We start from the raw sequence: 19,399 nt of genomic DNA, 5'->3' as shown, positions 1-19,399 counted from the left end.
GGTGCCGGCAGAGCTAGGGTTCAAAAACAAAAAGTAGTCTCTTTGCCCAAAAAGGGCACGATTTCACTGTGAAAATGAGGTGCGACCACGTTGCGTTTTGCGCTGTTTCCTGTCGCAGGCACTAGGCAGACCCAGGCAAGTGAGGTACCATTTTTTTCGGGAGACCCGCGGGAACGCTGGGTGGGTGGAAATTTGTTGATCCACGCAGATACCAGAACTTTCCACCACAGAAATGTGAGGAAAATGCGTTTTTTGTGTGAATTTCTTAGCTTTGCAAGGGATTCTGGGTAACAGAACCTGGTGGTAGGCAGTCGAGTCACCCCATCCTGAATTCCCCTGGGTGTCTAGTCTTCAAAAATTTATAGATTTGCGAGGTTTCCCTAGGTGCCGGCAGAGCTAGGGTTCAAAAACAAAAGGTAGTCTCTTTGCCCAAAAAGGGCACGATTTCACTGCGAAAATAAGGTGCGACCACGTTGCGTTTTGCGGTGTTTCCTGTCGCAGGCACTAGGCAGACCCAGGCAAGTGAGGTACCATTTGTTTCGAGAGACCCGCGGGAATGCTGAGTGGGTGGAAATGTATTGATCCACGCAGATTCCAGAACTTTCCACCACAGAAATATGAGGAAAATGCGTTTTTTCTTGTCAATTTCTTAGCTTTGCAAGGGATTCTGGGTAACAGAACCTGGTGGTAGGCAGTCGAGTCACCCCATCCTGAATTCCCCTGGGTGTCTAGTTTTCAACAATGTATAGGTTTGCTAGGTTTCTCTAGGTGCCGGCAGAGCTAGGGTTCAAAAACAAAAGGTAGTCTCTTTGCCCAAAAAGGGCATGATTTCACTGCGAAAATGAGGTGCGACCACGTTGCGTTTTGCGCTGTTTCCTGTCGCAGGCACTAGGCAGACCCAGGCAAGAGAGGTACCATTTTTTTCGGGAGACCAGTGGGAACGCTGGGTGGGTGGAAATTTGTTGATCCACGCAGATTCCAGAACTTTCCACCACAGAAATGGGAGGAAAATGCGTTTTTTTGTGAATTTCTTAGCTTTGCAAGGGATTCTGGGTAACAGAACCTGGAGGTAGGCAGTCAAGTCACCCCATACTGAATTCCCCTGGGTGTCTAGTTTTCAAAAATATCTAGGTTTACTAGGTTTCCCTAGGTGCCGGCAGAGCTAGGGTTCAAAAACAAAAGGTAGTCTCTTTGCCCAAAAAGGGCACGATTTCACTGCGAAAATGAGGTGCGACCACTTTGCGTTTTGCGCTGTTTCCTGTCGCAGGCACTAGGCAGACCCAGGCAAGTGAGGTACCATTTTTTTCGGGAGACCCGCGGGAACGCTGGGTGCGTGGAAATTTGTTGATCCACGCAGATTCCAGAACTTTCCACCACAGAAATGTGAGGAAAATGCGTTTTTTGTGTGAATTTCTTAGCTTTGCAAGGGATTCTGGGTAACAGAACCTGGTGGTAGGCAGTCGAGTCACCCCATCCTGAATTCCCCTGGGTGTCTAGTCTTCAAACATGTATAGGTTTGCTAGGTTTCCCTAGGTGCCGGCAGAGCTAGGGTTCAAAAACAAAAGGTAGTCTCTTTGCCCAAAAAGGGCACGATTTCACTTCGAAATTGAGGTGTGACCACGTTGCGTTTTGCGCTGTTTCCTGTCGCAGGCACTAGGCAGACCCAGGCAAGTGAGGTACAAGTTTTTTCCGGGAGACCCTGGGGAACGCTGGGTGGGTGGAAATTTGTTGATCCACGCAGATTCCAGAACTTTCCACCACAGAAATGTGAGGAAAATGCGTTTTTTTGTCAATTTCTTAGCTTTGCAAGGAATTCTGGGTAACAGAACCTGGTGGTAGGCAGTCGAGTCACCCCATCCTGAATTCCCCTGGGGGTCTAGTTTTCAAAAATGTATAGGTTTGCTAGGTCCCTAGGTGCCGGCAGAGCTAGGGTTAAAAAACAAAAGGTAGCCTCTTTGCCCAAAAAGGGCACGATTTCACTGCGAAATTGAGGTGCGACCGCGTTCCGTTTTGTGCTGTTTCCTGTCACAGGCACTAGGCAGACCCAGGCAAGTGAGGTACCATTTTTGTCGGGAGACCCGGGGGAACGCTGGGTGGAAATTTGTTGATCCAAGCAGATTCCAGAACTTTCCACCACAGAAATGTGAGGAAAATGCGTTTTTTTTGTGAATTTCTTAGCTTTGCAAGGGATTCTGGGTAACAGAACCTGGTGGTAGGCAGTCGAGTCACCCCATCCTGAATTCCCCTGGGTGTCTAGTCTTCAAAAATTTAGAGGTTTGCTAGGTTTCCCTAGGTGCCGGCAGAGCTAGGGTTCAAAAACAAAATGTAGTCTCTTTTCCCAAAAAGGGCACGATTTCACTGCGAAAATAAGGTGCGACCACGTTGCGTTTTGCGCTGTTTCCTGTCGCAGGCACTAGGCAGACCCAGGCAAGTGAGGTACCATTTTTTTCGGGAGACCCGCGGGAACGCTGAGTGGGTGGAAATTTGTTGATCCACGCAGATTCCAGAACTTTCCACCACAGAAATGTGAGGAAAATACGTTTTTTCTTGTCAATTTCTTAGCTTTGCAAGGGATTCTGGGTAACAGAACCTGGTGGTAGGCAGTCGAGTCACCCCATCTTGATTTCCTCTGGGTGTCTAGTTTCAACAATGTATAGGTTTGCTAGATTTCTCTAGGTGCCGGCAGAGCTAGGGTTCAAAAACAAAAGGTAGTCTCTTTGTCCAAAAAGGGCACGATTTCACTGCGAAATTGAGGTGTGACCACGTTGCGTTTTGCGCTGTTTCCTGTCGCAGGCACTAGGCAGACCCAGGCAAGTGAGGTACCATTTTTTCCGGGAGACCCAGGGGAACGCTGGGTGGGTGGAAATTTGTTGATCCACGCAGATTCCAGAACTTTCCACCACAGAAATGTGAGGAAAATGCGTTTTTTTGTCAATTTCTTAGCTTTGCAAGGGATTCTGGGTAACAGAACCTGGTGATAGGCAGTCGAGTCACCCCATCCTGAATTCCCCTGGGGGTCTAGTTTTCAAAAACGTATAGGTTTGCTAGGTCCCTAGGTGCCGGCAGAGCTAGGGTTCAAAAACAAAAGGTAGTCTCTTTGCCCAAAAAGGGCACGATTTCACTGCGAAATTGAGGTGCGACCGCGTTGGGTTTTGTGCTGTTTCCTGTCACAGGCACTAGGCAGACCCAGGCAAGTGAGGTACCATTTTTTATGGGAGACCCGGGGGAGCACTGGGTGGGTGGAAATTTGTTGAGCCACGCAGATTCCAGAGCTTTCCACCACAGAAATGTGAGGAAAATGCGTTTTTTTTGTCAATTTCTTAGATTTGAAAGGGATTCTGGGTAACAGAACCTGGTGGTAGGCAGTCGAGTCACCCCATCCTGAATTCCCCTGGGTGTCTAGTTTTCAAAAATGTATAGGTTTGCTAGGTTTCCCTAGGTGCCGGCAGAGCTAGGGTTCAAAAACAAAAAGTAGTCTCTTTGCCCAAAAAGGGCACGATTTCACTGTGAAAATGAGGTGCGACCACGTTGCGTTTTGTGCTGTTTCCTGTCGCAGGCACTAGGCAGACCCAGGCAAGTGAGGTACCATTTTTTTCGGGAGACCCACGGGAACGCTGGGTGGGTGGAAATTTGTTGATCCACGCAGATTCCAGAACTTTCCACCACAGAAATGTGAGGAAAATGCATTTTTTGTGTGAATTTCTTAGCTTTGCAAGGGATTCTGGGTAACAGAACCTGGTGGTAGGCAGTCAAGTCACCCCATCCTGAATTCCCCTGGGTGTCTAGTCTTAAAAAATTTATAGATTTGCGAGGTTTCCCTAGGTGCCGGCAGAGCTAGGGTTCAAAAACAAAAGGTAGTCTCTTTGCCCAAAAAGGGCACGATTTCACTGCGAAAATAAGGTGCGACCACGTTGCGTTTTGCGGTGTTTCCTGTCGCAGGCACTAGGCAGACCCAGGCAAGTGAGGTACCATTTGTTTCGGGAGACCCGCGGGAATGCTGAGTGGGTGGAAATGTATTGATCCACGCAGATTCCAGAACTTTCCACCACAGAAATGTGAGGAAAATGCGTTTTTTCTTGTCAATTTCTTAGTTTTGCAAGGGATTCTGGGTAACAGAACCTGGTGGTAGGCAGTCGAGTCACCCCATCCTGAATTCCCCTGGGTGTCTAGTTTTCAACAATGTATAGGTTTGCTAGGTTTCTCTAGGTGCCGGCAGAGCTAGGGTTCAAAAACAAAAGGTAGTCTCTTTGTCCAAAAAGGGCACGATTTCACTGCGAAATTGAGGTGTGATCACGTTGCGTTTTGCGCTGTTTCCTGTCGCAGGCACTGGGCAGACCCAGGCAAGTGAGGTACCATTTTTTCCGGGAGACCCGGGGGAACGCTGGGTGGGTGGAAATTTGTTGATCTACGCAGATTCCAGGACTTTCCACCACAGAAATGTGAGGAAAATGCATTTTTTTGTCAATTTCTTAGCTTTGCAAGGGATTCTGGGCAACAGAACCTGGTGGTAGGCAGTCGAGTCACCCCATCCTGAATTCCCCTGGGTGTCTAGTTTTCAAAAACGTATAGGTTTGCTAGGTTTCCCTAGGTGCCGGCAGAGCTAGGGTTGAAAAACAAAAGGTAGTCTCTTTGCCCAAAAAGGGCACGATTTCACTGCGTAATTGAGGTGCGACCACGTTGCGTTTTGTGCTGTTTCCTGTCACAGGCACTAGGCAGACCCAGGCAAGTGAGGTACCATTTTTTTTGGGAGACCCGCGGGAACGCTGAGTGGGTGGAAATTTGTTGATCCACGCAGATTCCAGAACTTTCCACCACAGAAATGTGAGGAAAATGCGTTTTTTCTTGTCAATTTCTTAGCTTTGCAAGGGATTCTGGGTAACAGAACCTGGTGATAGGCAGTCGAGTCACCCCATCCTGAATTCCCCTGGGGGTCTAGTTTTCAAAAACGTATAGGTTTGCTAGGTCCCTAGGTGCCGGCAGAGCTAGGGTTCAAAAACAAAAGGTAGTCTCTTTGCCCAAAAAGGGCACGATTTCACTGCGAAATTGAGGTGCGACCGCGTTGGGATTTGTGCTGTTTCCTGTCACAGGCACTAGGCAGACCCAGGCAAGTGAGGTACCATTTTTTTCGGGAGACCCGGGGGAGCACTGGGTGGGTGGAAATTTGTTGAGCCACGCAGATTCCAGAGCTTTCCACCACAGAAATGTGAGGAAAATGCGTTTTTTTTGTCAATTTCTTAGATTTGCAAGGGATTCTGGGTAACAGAACCTGGTGGTAGGCAGTCGAGTCACCCCATCCTGAATTCCCCTGGGTGTCTAGTTTTCAAAAATGTATAGGTTTGCTAGGTTTCCCTAGGTGCCGGCAGAGCTAGGGTTCAAAAACAAAAAGTAGTCTCTTTGCCCAAAAAGGGCACGATTTCACTGTGAAAATGAGGTGCGACCACGTTGCGTTTTGCGCTGTTTCCTGTCGCAGGCACTAGGCAGACCCAGGCAAGTGAGGTACCATTTTTTTCGGGAGACCCGCGGGAACGCTGGGTGGGTGGAAATTTGTTGATCCACGCAGATACCAGAACTTTCCACCACAGAAATGTGAGGAAAATGCGTTTTTTGTGTGAATTTCTTAGCTTTGCAAGGGATTCTGGGTAACAGAACCTGGTGGTAGGCAGTCGAGTCACCCCATCCTGAATTCCCCTGGGTGTCTAGTCTTCAAAAATTTATAGATTTGCGAGGTTTCCCTAGGTGCCGGCAGAGCTAGGGTTCAAAAACAAAAGGTAGTCTCTTTGCCCAAAAAGGGCACGATTTCACTGCGAAAATAAGGTGCGACCACGTTGCGTTTTGCGGTGTTTCCTGTCGCAGGCACTAGGCAGACCCAGGCAAGTGAGGTACCATTTGTTTCGAGAGACCCGCGGGAATGCTGAGTGGGTGGAAATGTATTGATCCACGCAGATTCCAGAATTTTCCACCACAGAAATGTGAGGAAAATGCGTTTTTTCTTGTCAATTTCTTAGCTTTGCAAGGGATTCTGGGTAACAGAACCTGGTGGTAGGCAGTCGAGTCACCCCATCCTGAATTCCCCTGGGTGTCTAGTTTTCAACAATGTATAGGTTTGCTAGGTTTCTCTAGGTGCCGGCAGAGCTAGGGTTCAAAAACAAAAGGTAGTCTCTTTGTCCAAAAAGGGCACGATTTCACTGCGAAATTGAGGTGTGACCACGTTGCGTTTTGCGCTGTTTCCTGTCGCAGGCACTGGGCACACCCAGGCAAGTGAGGTACCATTTTTTCCGGGAGACCCGGGGGAACGCTGGGTGGGTGGAAATTTGTTGATCCACGCAGATTCCAGGACTTTCCACCACAGACATGTGAGGAAAATGCGTTTTTTTGTCAATTTCTTAGCTTTGCAAGGGATTCTGGGCAACAGAACCTGGTGGTAGGCAGTCGAGTCACCCCATCCTGAATTCCCCTGGGTGTCTAGTTTTCAAAAACGTATAGGTTTGCTAGGTTTCCCTAGGTGCCGGCAGAGCTAGGGTTCAAAAACAAAAGGTAGTCTCTTTGCCCAAAAAGGGCACGATTTCACTGCGAAATTGAGGTGCGACCACGTTGCGTTTTGTGCTGTTTCCTGTCACAGGCACTAGGCAGACCCAGGCAAGTGAGGTACCATTTTTTTGGGGAGACCCGCGGGAACGCTGAGTGGGTGGAAATTTGTTGATCCACGCAGATTCCAGAACTTTCCACCACAGAAATGTGAGGAAAATGCGTTTTTTCTTGTCAATTTCTTTGCTTTGCAAGGGATTCTGGGTAACAGAACCTGGTGGTAGGCAGTCGAGTCACCCCATCCTGAATTCCTCTGGGTGTCTAGTTTTCAAAAATTTATAGGTTTGCTAGGTCTGTAGGTGCCGGCAGAGCTAGGGTTAAAAAACAAAAGGTAGTCTCTTTGTCCAAACAGGGCACGATTTTACTGCGAAATTGAGGTGTGACCACGTTGCGTTTTGTGCTGTTTCCTGTCACAGGCACTAGGCAGACCCAGGCAAGTGAGGTACCATTTTTTTCGGGAGACCCGGGGGAACGCTGGGTGGCTGGAAATTTGTTGATCCACGCAGATTCCAGAACTTTCCACCACAGAAATGTGAGGAAGATGCGTTTTTTTGTCAATTTCTTAGCTTTGCAAGGGATTCTGGGTAACAGAACCTGGTGGTAGGCAGTCGAGTCACCCCATCCTGAATTCCCCTGGGTGTCTAGTTTTCAAAAATGTATAGGTTTGCTAGGTTTCCCTAGGTGCCGGCAGAGCTAGGGTTCAAAAACAAAAGGTAGTCTCTTTGCCCAAAAAGGGCATGATTTCACTGCGAAAATGAGGTGCGACCACGTTGCGTTTTGCGCTGTTTCCTGTCGCAGGCACTAGGCAGACCCAGGCAAGAGAGGTACCATTTTTTTCGGGAGACCAGTGGGAACGCTGGGTGGGTGGAAATTTGTTGATCCACGCAGATTCCAGAACTTTCCACCACAGAAATGGGAGGAAAATGCGTTTTTTTGTGAATTTCTTAGCTTTGCAAGGGATTCTGGGTAACAGAACCTGGAGGTAGGCAGTCAAGTCACCCCATACTGAATTCCCCTGGGTGTCTAGTTTTCAAAAATATCTAGGTTTACTAGGTTTCCCTAGGTGCCGGCAGAGCTAGGGTTCAAAAACAAAAGGTAGTCTCTTTGCCCAAAAAGGGCACGATTTCACTGCGAAAATGAGGTGCGACCACTTTGCGTTTTGCGCTGTTTCCTGTCGCAGGCACTAGGCAGACCCAGGCAAGTGAGGTACCATTTTTTTCGGGAGACTCGCGGGAACGCTGGGTGCGTGGAAATTTGTTGATCCACGCAGATTCCAGAACTTTCCACCACAGAAATGTGAGGAAAATGCATTTTTTGTGTGAATTTCTTAGCTTTGCAAGGGATTCTGGGTAACAGAACCTGGTGGTAGGCAGTCGAGTCACCCCATCCTGAATTCCCCTGGGTGTCTAGTCTTCAAACATGTATAGGTTTGCTAGGTTTCCCTAGGTGCCGGCAGAGCTAGGGTTCAAAAACAAAAGGTAGTCTCTTTGCCCAAAAAGGGCACGATTTCACTTCGAAATTGAGGTGTGACCACGTTGCGTTTTGCGCTGTTTCCTGTCGCAGGCACTAGGCAGACCCAGGCAAGTGAGGTACAAGTTTTTTCCGGGAGACCCTGGGGAACGCTGGGTGGGTGGAAATTTGTTGATCCACGCAGATTCCAGAACTTTCCACCACAGAAATGTGAGGAAAATGCGTTTTTTTGTCAATTTCTTAGCTTTGCAAGGGATTCTGGGCAACAGAACCTGGTGGTAGGCAGTCGAGTCACCCCATCCTGAATTCCCCTGGGTGTCTAGTTTTCAAAAACGTATAGGTTTTCTAGGTTTCCCTAGGTGCCGGCAGAGCTAGGGTTCAAAAACAAAAGATAGTCTCTTTGTCCAAAAAGGGCACGATTTCACTGCGAAATTGAGGTGTGACCACGTTGCGTTTTGCGCTGTTTCCTGTCGCAGGCACTAGGCAGACCCAGGCAAGTGAGGTAGAATTTTTTTCGGGAGACCCCGGGGAACGCTGGGTGGGTGGAAATTTGTTGATCCACACAGATTCCAGAACTTTCCACCACAGAAATGTGAGGAAAATGCATTTTTTTGTCAATTTCTTAGCTTTGCAAGGAATTCTGGGCAACAGAACCTGGTGGTAGGCAGTCGAGTCACCCCATCCTGAATTCCCCTGGGTGTCTAGTCTTCAAAAATTTAGAGGTTTGCTAGGTTTCCCTAGGTGCCGGCAGAGCTAGGGTTCAAAAACAAAATGTAGTCTCTTTTCCCAAAAAGGGCACGATTTCACTGCGAAAATAAGGTGCGACCACGTTGCGTTTTGCGCTGTTTCCTGTCGCAGGCACTAGGCAGACCCAGGCAAGTGAGGTACCATTTTTTTCGGGAGACCCGCGGGAACGCTGAGTGGGTGGAAATTTGTTGATCCACGCAGATTCCAGAACTTTCCACCACAGAAATGTGAGGAAAATACGTTTTTTCTTGTCAATTTCTTAGCTTTGCAAGGGATTCTGGGTAACAGAACCTGGTGGTAGGCAGTCGAGTCACCCCATCTTGATTTCCTCTGGGTGTCTAGTTTCAACAATGTATAGGTTTGCTAGATTTCTCTAGGTGCCGGCAGAGCTAGGGTTCAAAAACAAAAGGTAGTCTCTTTGTCCAAAAAGGGCACAATTTCACTGCGAAATTGAGGTGTGACCACGTTGCGTTTTGCGCTGTTTCCTGTCGCAGGCACTAGGCAGACCCAGGCAAGTGAGGTACCATTTTTTCCGGGAGACCCAGGGGAACGCTGGGTGGGTGGAAATTTGTTGATCCACGCAGATTCCAGAACTTTCCACCACAGAAATGTGAGGAAAATGCGTTTTTTTGTCAATTTCTTAGCTTTGCAAGGGATTCTGGGTAACAGAACCTGGTGATAGGCAGTCGAGTCACCCCATCCTGAATTCCCCTGGGGGTCTAGTTTTCAAAAACGTATAGGTTTGCTAGGTCCCTAGGTGCCGGCAGAGCTAGGGTTCAAAAACAAAAGGTAGTCTCTTTGCCCAAAAAGGGCACGATTTCACTGCGAAATTGAGGTGCGACCGCGTTGGGTTTTGTGCTGTTTCCTGTCACAGGCACTAGGCAGACCCAGGCAAGTGAGGTACCATTTTTTTCGGGAGACCCGGGGGAGCACTGGGTGGGTGGAAATTTGTTGAGCCACGCAGATTCCAGAGCTTTCCACCACAGAAATGTGAGGAAAATGCGTTTTTTTTGTCAATTTCTTAGATTTGCAAGGGATTCTGGGTAACAGAACCTGGTGGTAGGCAGTCGAGTCACCCCATCCTGAATTCCCCTGGGTGTCTAGTTTTCAAAAATGTATAGGTTTGCTAGGTTTCCCTAGGTGCCGGCAGAGCTAGGGTTCAAAAACAAAAAGTAGTCTCTTTGCCCAAAAAGGGCACGATTTCACTGTGAAAATGAGGTGCGACCACGTTGCGTTTTGTGCTGTTTCCTGTCGCAGGCACTAGGCAGACCCAGGCAAGTGAGGTACCATTTTTTTCGGGAGACCCACGGGAACGCTGGGTGGGTGGAAATTTGTTGATCCACGCAGATTCCAGAACTTTCCACCACAGAAATGTGAGGAAAATGCGTTTTTTGTGTGAATTTCTTAGCTTTGCAAGGGATTCTGGGTAACAGAACCTGGTGGTAGGCAGTCAAGTCACCCCATCCTGAATTCCCCTGGGTGTCTAATCTTCAAAAATTTATAGATTTGCGAGGTTTCCCTAGGTGCCGGCAGAGCTAGGGTTCAAAAACAAAAGGTAGTCTCTTTGCCCAAAAAGGGCACGATTTCACTGCGAAAATAAGGTGCGACCACGTTGCGTTTTGCGGTGTTTCCTGTCGCAGGCACTAGGCAGACCCAGGCAAGTGAGGTACCATTTGTTTCGGGAGACCCGCGGGAATGCTGAGTGGGTGGAAATGTATTGATCCACGCAGATTCCAGAACTTTCCACCACAGAAATGTGAGGAAAATGCGTTTTTTCTTGTCAATTTCTTAGTTTTGCAAGGGATTCTGGGTAACAGAACCTGGTGGTAGGCAGTCGAGTCACCCCATCCTGAATTCCCCTGGGTGTCTAGTTTTCAACAATGTATAGGTTTGCTAGGTTTCTCTAGGTGCCGGCAGAGCTAGGGTTCAAAAACAAAAGGTAGTCTCTTTGTCCAAAAAGGGCACGATTTCACTGCGAAATTGAGGTGTGATCACGTTGCGTTTTGCGCTGTTTCCTGTCGCAGGCACTGGGCAGACCCAGGCAAGTGAGGTACCATTTTTTCCGGAAGACCCGGGGGAACGCTGGGTGGGTGGAAATTTGTTGATCTACGCAGATTCCAGGACTTTCCACCACAGAAATGTGAGGAAAATGCATTTTTTTGTCAATTTCTTAGCTTTGCAAGGGATTCTGGGCAACAGAACCTGGTGGTAGGCAGTCGAGTCACCCCATCCTGAATTCCCCTGGGTGTCTAGTTTTCAAAAACGTATAGGTTTGCTAGGTTTCCCTAGGTGCCGGCAGAGCTAGGGTTGAAAAACAAAAGGTAGTCTCTTTGCCCAAAAAGGGCACGATTTCACTGCGTAATTGAGGTGCGACCACGTTGCGTTTTGTGCTGTTTCCTGTCACAGGCACTAGGCAGACCCAGGCAAGTGAGGTACCATTTTTTTTGGGAGACCCGCGGGAACGCTGAGTGGGTGGAAATTTGTTGATCCACGCAGATTCCAGAACTTTCCACCACAGAAATGTGAGGAAAATGCGTTTTTTCTTGTCAATTTCTTAGCTTTGCAAGGGATTCTGGGTAACAGAACCTGGTGGTAGGCAGTCGAGTCACCCCATCCTGAATTCCTCTGGGTGTCTAGTTTTCAAAAATGTATAGGTTTGCTAGGTCCCTAGGTGCCGGCAGAGCTAGGGTTCAAAAACAAAAGGTAGTCTCTTTGTCCAAAAAGGGCACGATTTTACTGCGAAATTGAGGTGTGACCACGTTGCGTTTATTGCTGTTTCCTGTCACAGGCACTAGGCAGACCCAGGCAAGTGAGGTACCATTTTTTTCGGGAGACCCGGGGAAACGCTGGGTGGGTGGAAATGTGTTGATCCACGCAGATTCCAGAACTTTCCACCACAGAAATGTGAGGAAAATGCATTTTTTTGTCAATTTCTTAGCTTTGCAAGGGATTCTGGGTAACAGAACCTGGTGGTAGGCAGTCGAGTCACCCCATCCTGAATTCCCCTGGGTGTCTAGTTTTCAAAAATGTATAGGTTTGCTAGGTTTCCCTAGGTGCCGGCAGAGCTAGGGTTCAAAAACAAAAGGTAGTCTCTTTGCCCAAAAAGGGCATGATTTCACTGCGAAAATGAGGTGCGACCACGTTGCGTTTTGCGCTGTTTCCTGTCGCAGGCACTAGGCAGACCCAGGCAAGAGAGGTACCATTTTTTTCGGGAGACCAGTGGGAACGCTGGGTGGGTGGAAATTTGTTGATCCACGCAGATTCCAGAACTTTCCACCACAGAAATGGGAGGAAAATGCGTTTTTTTGTGAATTTCTTAGCTTTGCAAGGGATTCTGGGTAACAGAACCTGGTGGTAGGCAGTCGAGTCACCCCATCCTGAATTCCCCTGCGTGTCTAGTTTTCAACAATGTATAGGTTTGCTAGGTTTGTCTAGGTGCCAGCAGAGCTAGGGTTCAAAAACAAAAGGTAGTCTCTTTGTCCAAAAAGGGCACGATTTCACTGCGAAATTGAGATGAGACCACGTTGCGTTTTGCGCTGTTTCCTGTCGCAGCCACTAGGCAGACCCAGGCAAGTGAGGTAGCATTTTTCTGGGGAGACCCGGGGGAACGCTGGGTGGGTGGAAATTTGTTGATCCACGCAGATTCCAGAACTTTCCACCACAGAAATGTGAGGAAAATGCGTTTTTTTTGTACATTTCTTAGCTTTGCAAGGGATTCTGGGTAACAGAACCTGGTGGTAGGCAGTCGAGTCACCCCAACCTGAATTCCCCTGGGTGTCTAGTTTTAAAAAATGTATAGGTTTGCTAGGTTTCCCTAGGTGCCGGCAGAGCTAGGGTTAAAAAACAAAAGGTAGTCTCTTTGTCCAAAAAGGGCACGATTTCACTGCGAAATTGAGGTGTGACCACGTTGCGTTTTGCGCTGTTTCGTGTCGCAGGCACTAGGCAGACCCAAGCAAGTGAGGTAGCATTTTTTTCAGGAGACCCGGGGGAACGCTGGGTGGGTGGAAATTTGTTGATCCACGCAGATTCCAGAACTTTCCACCACAGAAATGTGAGGAAAATGCATTTTTTTTGTCAATTTCTTAGCTTTGCAAGGAATTCTGGGTAACAGAACCTGGTGGTAGGCAGTCGAGTCACCCCATCCTAAAGTCCCCTGGGGGTCTAGTTTTCAAAAATGTATAGGTTTGCTAGGTTTCCCTAGGTGCCGGCAGAGCTAGGGTTCAAAAACAAAAGGTAGTCTTTTTGCCCAAAAAGGGCACGATTTCACTGCGAAATTGAGGTGCGACCACGTTGCGTTTTGCCCTGTTTCCAGTCGGAGGCACTAGGCAGACCCAGGCAAGTGAGGTACCATTTTTTTCGGGAGACCCGGGGGAACGCTGGGTGGGTGGAAATTTGTTGATCCACGCAGATTCCAGAACTTTCCACCACAGAAATGTGAGGAAAATGGATTTTTCTTGTCAATTTCATAGCTTTGCAAGGGATTCTGGGTAACAGAACCTGGTGGTAGGCAGTCAAGTCACCCCATACTGAATTTCCCTGGGTGTCTAGTTTTTAAAAATATCTAGGTTTGCTAGGTTTCCCTAGGTGCCGGCAGAGCTAGGGTTCAAAAACAAAAGGTAGTCTCTTTGCCCAAAAAGGGCACGATTTCACTGCGAAAATGAGGTGCGACCACTTTGCGTTTTGCGCTGTTTCCTGTCGCAGGCACTAGGCAGACCCAGGCAAGTGAGGTACCATTTTTTTCGGGAGACCCGCGGGAACACTGGGTGCGTGGAAATTTGTTGATCCACGCAGATTCCAGAACTTTCCACCACAGAAATGTGAGGAAAATGCGTTTTTTGTGTGAATTTCTTAGCTTTGCAAGGGATTCTGGGTAACAGAACCTGGTGGTAGGCAGTCGAGTCACCCCATCCTGAATTCCCCTGGGTGTCTAGTCTTCAAACATGTATAGGTTTGCTAGGTTTCCCTAGGTGCCGGCAGAGCTAGGGTTAAAAAACAAAAGGTAGTCTCTTTGCCCAAAAAGGGCACGATTTCACTGCGAAATTGAGGTGTGACCACGTTGCGTTTTGCGCTGTTTCCTGTCGCAGGCACTAGGCAGACCCAGGCAAGTGAGGTACCAGTTTTTTCCGGGAGACCCTGGGGAACGCTGGGTGGGTGGAAATTTGTTGATCCACGCAGATTCCAGAACTTTCCACCACAGAAATGTGAGGAAAATGCATTTTTTTGTCAATTTCTTAGCTTTGCAAGGGATTCTGGGCAACAGAACCTGGTGGTAGGCAGTCGAGTCACGCCATCCTGAATTCCCCTGGGTGTCTAGTTTTCAAAAACGTATAGGTTTTCTAGGTTTCCCTAGGTGCCGGCAGAGCTAGGGTTCAAAAACAAAAGATAGTCTCTTTGTCCAAAAAGGGCACGATTTCACTGCGAAATTGAGGTGTGACCACGTTGCGTTTTGCGCAGTTTCCTGTCGCAGGCACTAGGCAGACCCAGGCAAGTGAGGTAGAATTTTTTTCGGGAGACCCCGGGGAACGCTGGGTGGGTGGAAATTTGTTGATCCACGCAGATTCCAGAACTTTCCACCACAGAAATGTGAGGAAAATGCATTTTTTTTGTCAATTTCTTAGCTTTGCAAGGAATTCTGGGTAACAGAACCTGGTGGTAGGCAGTCGAGTCACCCCATCCTGAATTCCCCTGGGGGTCTAGTTTTCAAAAACGTATAGGTTTGCTAGGTCCCTAGGTGCCGGCAGAGCTAGGGTTCAAAAACAAAAGGTAGTCTCTTTGCCCAAAAAGGGCACGATTTCACTGCGAAATTGAGGTGCGACCGCGTTGGGTTTTGTGCTGTTTCCTGTCACAGGCACTAGGCAGACCCAGGCAAGTGAGGTACCATTTTTTTCGGGAGACCCCGGGGAGCACTGGGTGGGTGGAAATTTGTTGAGCCACGCAGATTCCAGAGCTTTCCACCACAGAAATGTGAGGAAAATGTGTTTTTTTTGTCAATTTCTTAGATTTGCAAGGGATTCTGGGTAACAGAACCTGGTGGTAGGCAGTCGAGTCACCCCATCCTGAAGTCCCCTGGGTGTCTAGTTTTCAAAAATGTATAGGTTTGCTAGGTTTCCCTAGGTGCCGGCAGAGCTAGGGTTCAAAAACAAAAAGTAGTCTCTTTGCCCAAAAAGGGCACGATTTCACTGTGAAAATGAGGTGCGACCACGTTGCGTTTTGCGCTGTTTCCTGTCGCAGGCACTAGGCAGACCCAGGCAAGTGAGGTACCATTTTTTTCGGGAGACCCGCGGGAACGCTGGGTGGGTGGAAATTTGTTGATCCACGCAGATTCCAGAACTTTCCACCACAGAAATGTGAGGAAAATGCGTTTTTTGTGTGAATTTCTTAGCTTTGCAAGGGATTCTGGGTAACAGAACCTGGTGGTAGGCAGTCAAGTCACCCCATCCTGAATTCCCCTGGGTGTCTAGTCTTCAAAAATTTATAGATTTGCGAGGTTTCCCTAGGTGCCGGCAGAGCTAGGGTTAAAAAACAAAAGGTAGTCTCTTTGCCCAAAAAGGGCACGATTTCACTGCGAAAATAAGGTGCGACCACGTTGCGTTTTGCGGTGTTTCCTGTCGCAGGCACTAGGCAGACCCAGGCAACTGAGGTACCATTTGTTTCGGGAGACCCGTGGGAATGCTGAGTGGGTGGAAATGTATTGATCCACGCAGATTCCAGAACTTTCCACCACAGAAATGTGAGGAAAATGCGTTTTTTCTTGTCAATTTCTTAGTTTTGCAAGGGATTCTGGGTAACAGAACCTGGTGGTAGGCAGTCGAGTCACCCCATCCTGAATTCCCCTGGGTGTCTAGTTTTCAACAATGTATAGGTTTGCTAGGTTTCTCTAGGTGCCGGCAGAGCTAGGGTTCAAAAACAAAAGGTAGTCTCTTTGTCCAAAAAGGGCACGATTTCACTGCGAAATTGAGGTGTGATCACGTTGCGTTTTGTGCTGTTTCCTGTCGCAGGCACTGGGCAGACCCAGGCAAGTGAGGTACCATTTTTTCCGGGAGACCCGGGGGAACGCTGGGTGGGTGGAAATTTGTTGATCCAGGCAGATTCCAGGACTTTCCACCACAGAAATGTGAGGAAAATGCATTTTTTTGTCAATTTCTTAGCTTTGCAAGGGATTCTGGGCAACAGAACCTGGTGGTAGGCAGTCGAGTCACCCCATCCTGAATTCCCCTGGGTGTCTAGTTTTCAAAAACGTATAGGTTTGCTAGGTTTCCCTAGGTGCCGGCAGAGCTAGGGTTCAAAAACAAAAGGTAGTCTCTTTGCCCAAAAAGGGCACGATTTCACTGCGAAATTGAGGTGCGACCGCGTTGGGTTTTGTGCTGTTTCCTGTCACAGGCACTAGGCAGACCCAGGCAAGTGAGGTACCATTTTTTTCGGGAGACCCGGGGGAGCACTGGGTGGGTGGAAATTTGTTGAGCCACGCAGATTCCAGAGCTTTCCACCACAGAAATGTGAGGAAAATGCGTTTTTTTTGTCAATTTCTTAGATTTGCAAGGGATTCTGGGTAACAGAACCTGGTGGTAGGCAGTCGAGTCACCCCATCCTGAAGTCCCCTGGGTGTCTAGTTTTCAAAAATGTATAGGTTTGCTAGGTTTCCCTAGGTGCCGGCAGAGCTAGGGTTCAAAAACAAAAAGTAGTCTCTTTGCCCAAAAAGGGCACGATTTCACTGTGAAAATGAGGTGCGACCACGTTGCATTTTGCGCTGTTTCCTGTCGCAGGCACTAGGCAGACCCAGGCAAGTGAGGTACCATTTTTTTCGGGAGACCCGCGGGAACGCTGGGTGGGTGGAAATTTGTTGATCCACGCAGATTCCAGAACTTTCCACCACAGAAATGTGAGGAAAATGCGTTTTTTGTGTGAATTTCTTAGCTTTGCAAGGGATTCTGGGTAACAGAACCTGGTGGTAGGCAGTCAAGTCACCCCATCCTGAATTCCCCTGGGTGTCTAGTCTTCAAAAATTTATAGATTTGCGAGGTTTCCCTAGGTGCCGGCAGAGCTAGGGTTCAAAAACAAAAGGTAGTCTCTTTGCCCAAAAAGGGCACGATTTCACTGCGAAAATAAGGTGCGACCACGTTGCGTTTTGCGGTGTTTCCTGTCGCAGGCACTAGGCAGACCCAGGAAAGTGAGGTACCATTTGTTTCGGGAGACCCGTGGGAATGCTGAGTGGGTGAAAATGTATTGATCCACGCAGATTCCAGAACTTTCCACCACAGAAATGTGAGGAAAATGTGTTTTTTCTTGTCAATTTCTTAGTTTTGCAAGGGATTCTGGGTAACAGAACCTGGTGGTAGGCAGTCGAGTCACCCCATCCTGAATTCCCCTGGGTGTCTAGTTTTCAACAATGTATAGGTTTGCTAGGTTTCTCTAGGTGCCGGCAGAGCTAGGGTTCAAAAACAAAAGGTAGTCTCTTTGTCCAAAAAGGGCACGATTTCACTGCGAAATTGAGGTGTGATCACGTTGCGTTTTGTGCTGTTTCCTGTCGCAGGCACTGGGCAGACCCAGGCAAGTGAGGTACCATTTTTTCCGGGAGACCCGGGGGAACGCTGGGTGGGTGGAAATTTGTTGATCCAGGCAGATTCCAGGACTTTCCACCACAGAAATGTGAGGAAAATGCATTTTGTTGTCAATTTCTTAGCTTTGCAAGGGATTCTGGGCAACAGAACCTGGTGGTAGGCAGTCGAGTCACCCCATCCTGAATTCCCCTGGGTGTCTAGTTTTCAAAAACGTATAGGTTTGCTAGGTTTCCCTAGGTGCCGGCAGAGCTAGGGTTCAAAAACAAAAGGTAGTCTCTTTGCCCAAAAAGGGCACGATTTCACTGCGAAATTGAGGTGCGACCGCGTTGGGTTTTGTGCTGTTTCCTGTCACAGGCACTAGGCAGACCCAGGCAAGTGAGGTACCATTTTTTTCGGGAGACCCGGGGGAGCACTGGGTGGGTGGAAATTTGTTGAGCCATGCAGATTCCAGAGCTTTCCACCACAGAAATGTGAGGAAAATGCGTTTTTTTTGTCAATTTCTTAGATTTGCAAGGGATTCTGGGTAACAGAACCTGGTGGTAGGCAGTCGAGTCACCCCATCCTGAGTTCCCCTGGGTGTCTAGTTTTCAAAAATGTATAGGTTTGCTAGGTTTCCCTAGGTGCCGGCAGAGCTAGGGTTCAAAAACAAAAAGTAGTCTCTTTGCCCAAAAAGGGCACGATTTCACTGTGAAAATGAGGTGCGACCACGTTTACTTTTTGCGCTGTTTCCTGTCGCAGGCACTAGGCAGACCCAGGCAAGTGAGGTACCATTTTTTTCGGGAGACCCGCGGGAACGCTGGGTGGGTGGAAATTTGTTGATCCACGCAGATTCCAGAACTTTCCACCACAGAAATGTGAGGAAAATGCGTTTTTTGTGTGAATTTCTTAGCTTTGCAAGGGATTCTGGGTAACAGAACCTGGTGGTAGGCAGTCAAGTCACCCCATCCTGAATTCCCCTGGGTGTCTAGTCTTCAAAAATTTATAGATTTGCGAGGTTTCCCTAGGTGCCGGCAGAGCTAGGGTTCAAAAACAAAAGGTAGTCTCTTTGCCCAAAAAGGGCACGATTTCACTGCGAAAATAAGGTGCGACCACGTTGCGTTTTGCGGTGTTTCCTGTCGCAGGCACTAGGCAGACCCAGGCAAGTGAGGTACCATTTGTTTCGGGAGACCCGCGGGAATGCTGAGTGGGTGGAAATGTATTGATCCACGCAGATTCCAGAACTTTCCACCACAGAAATATGAGGAAAATGCGTTTTTTCTTGTCAATTTCTTAGTTTTGCAAGGGATTCTGGGTAACAGAACCTGGTGGTAGGCAGTCGAGTCACCCCATCCTGAATTCCCCTGGGTGTCTAGTTTTCAACAATGTATAGGTTTGCTAGGTTTCTCTAGGTGCCGGCAGAGCTAGGGTTCAAAAACAAAAGGTAGTCTCTTTGTCCAAAAAGGGCACGATTTCACTGCGAAATTGAGGTGTGATCACGTTGCGTTTTGTGCTGTTTCCTGTCGCAGGCACTGGGCAGACCCAGGCAAGTGAGGTACCATTTTTTCCGGGAGACCCGGGGGAACGCTGGGTGGGTGGAAATTTGTTGATCCACGCAGATTCCAGGACTTTCCACCACAGAAATGTGAGGAAAATGCATTTTTTTGTCAATTTCTTAGCTTTGCAAGGGATTCTGGGCAACAGAACCTGGTGGTAGGCAGTCGAGTCACCCCATCCTGAATTCCCCTGGGTGTCTAGTCTTCAAAAACGTATAGGTTTGCTAGGTTTCCCTAGGTGCCGGCAGAGCTAGGGTTCAAAAACAAAAGGTAGTCTCTTTGCCCAAAAAGGGCACGATTTCACTGCGAAAATAAGGTGCGACCACGTTGCGTTTTGCGGTGTTTCCTGTCGCAGGCACTAGGCAGACCCAGGCAAGTGAGGTACCATTTGTTTCGGGAGACCCGCGGGAATGCTGAGTGGGTGGAAATGTATTGATCCACGCAGATTCCAGAACTTTCCACCACAGAAATATGAGGAAAATGCGTTTTTTCTTGTCAATTTCTTAG

This window comes from Lissotriton helveticus, chromosome 12 (genome assembly GCF_964261635.1).
Source record: "Lissotriton helveticus chromosome 12, aLisHel1.1, whole genome shotgun sequence".
Classification (NCBI taxonomy): domain Eukaryota; kingdom Metazoa; phylum Chordata; class Amphibia; order Caudata; family Salamandridae; genus Lissotriton; species Lissotriton helveticus.
The sequence above is the reverse complement of the archived record's forward strand: the minus strand, read 5'-3'. Positions refer to the sequence as shown.